Source organism: Podarcis melisellensis (assembly GCF_964234715.1).
Source record: "Podarcis melisellensis genome assembly, chromosome: 7".
Taxonomy (NCBI): Eukaryota; Metazoa; Chordata; class Lepidosauria; order Squamata; family Lacertidae; genus Podarcis; species Podarcis melisellensis.
The window spans coordinates 79,130,873-79,133,076 of NC_138539.1; positions in this window are offsets into that span (position 1 = coordinate 79,130,873).

Sequence of the window (2,204 nt, forward strand, 5' to 3'; positions counted from 1 at the left end):
GACTCTTTGTGGCATCACTACTCTAATAACCAGAGGTTCCAAATTAGCCTGTCCTACCAATGCCTTGATGGGCAAAGCAATATTGTACCTTGTTCTCTCCCCAGACAAACCAAACAAGCTTAAATGCATGTATTACATATATATTTAACACCGGCTTTTTCAAGTGCCAAGCAAATGCAAATCTGATGTTGCCAAATCTGAATAGAGACCATTTCAGCGCAAACACTTTGTTTTGCCCCAGACATTGTCATCAAGCAACAACAGAAGACTGAGATAAAGGCGTTCATCTGCTTATATTTCCCGTGGATTTCTTCCTATGCGCAGTATGCTCTTGGGCAAGTTATCAAAACCATCTTGGCAGCGCACCAGGACAAGCTAATCATATATTGTGGAATCATAATTATCTGTCTGGGAGTTATTTGCATGGCTCTCGGAGTCAGTATTCTCTGCGCTCTTGCAAAATTAACCCGGAGCCTTAACTGCTCTAACAGCTAAGGCCTCCAATCATGGCTGCAACCCGGGAAGCTCTTTTCAGTATACCCATGAGCTTGCACGTGCCCTCTGGGAATTGATGTTGTCTATTTTCCCTAACTATTTTAGATGCTTCTCAAGCTTCAGAAGTGCCTTGCTATGCAGTATAAAGGAGCTTTGCCTGGCAGTGGTGGAAGGAATATCAAAGGTCCCGCTGTGTGTCTGAAGCTAGTTTCTGGTTCTCTGGAGAATATAAATATGTGCCTTCCGCTGTCTGTGATAGAGGTACTCATTAAAGCAGTCCACCTGGGAGATGATGGTTGTCTGCATTGTGCATGCAGATCTCTCTAAAGATCCACCACCGCCTCTTTTAAAATGTTGTAAGTTAATACATTTATTTAATAATTTGTAATAGCTGGTAGATTGATGTAGCAAGGCTATAGGATAAATTAAAGCTGCCAAATGATACCTGTTTTCCTCCAAATCTCATGTTTCACAGGGTGGTGGGGTAACTAATAAGAGCCAGTTTTTCTGGAACAAAGTAAAAGTACTGGGGTGATGTTGGTTTTTAAATTTTTAATTGCATCTATTGAATGAGGACTAGGATATTCGTTGTGGCTCCCATCTAAGTAAAAATGTACAGTATGCTGATGGATTGGTGGATTAGGAGCGCTATGGTCTAAACCACTGAGCCTCTTGGGCATGCCGATCAGAAGGTTGGCGGTTCAAATCCCCGCAATGGGGTGAGCTCCCATTGCTCTGTCCCAGCTCCTGCCAACCTAGCAGTTTGAAATCACGCCAGTACAAGTAGATAAATAGGTACTGTTGCGGTGGGAAGGTAAACAGCGTTTCTGTGTGCCTTGGTTTCCATCATGGTGTCCCATTATGCCAGAAGCGGTTTAGTCACATGACCCAGAAAGCTGCCTGTGGACAAATGCTGGCTTCCTCGGCCTGAAAGCGATGAGCACCACACCCCATAGTCGTTTTGACAGCACTTAACCATCTAGGGATTATTTACCTTTACCTATACTCTAGAAATCCTCTCTTCTTCTTTTTCACCAGTCCTTCCAAGAACTACTGTATTTTACTGGTCTGATGGGCTATCCTATAGATGCCTACACAGAAGTAATCCCATTGGGTTCAGTTGGACATATGCTCATGTAAGTGCGTATAGGCCTGCAGTCTAACTTGGTTTTCAAGAAATATTGTTTGTGAATCATGTCAGGAGCACTGTGATTTAAAAAAAATAAATAAATTTATGTTCTTGTTGAATATTTGTTTCGCTTTTGTTTGATGTATAGGAAAATGTATTTATAAATTTGGAACGAGACTTGAAAACAGGGAAATAAACGATTGTTTAAAATATAAACACAGAATCCCATTGGACTGTGTCAGTCTAGCTGTGCATAAATGGTCATTGTACAAAGCAAATGAGATGTCAAGAGAAAAGAGTGCTAGATCAACTTTCTCCATGACATATTGTCGTCTAGCAACAAGAAAAACAGAATATTATAAAAACATATGGAACCCTTGGTTTCTCAGCAGCAAATCCCATTGATGGTCCTGGCTTCACTCCATCCCCAACACATAGTGTGTTCACTCCTTCAGCAGGGATGCTGGACTATTTATTATGCTGTTGGCAAGATAATGCCTTTGCATCTATGCTAGCCTTTCCAGTCTGGCGATGAATACTGAAGTGTGGATAATGAATACTGTGGCCAGCTTTGCCCATG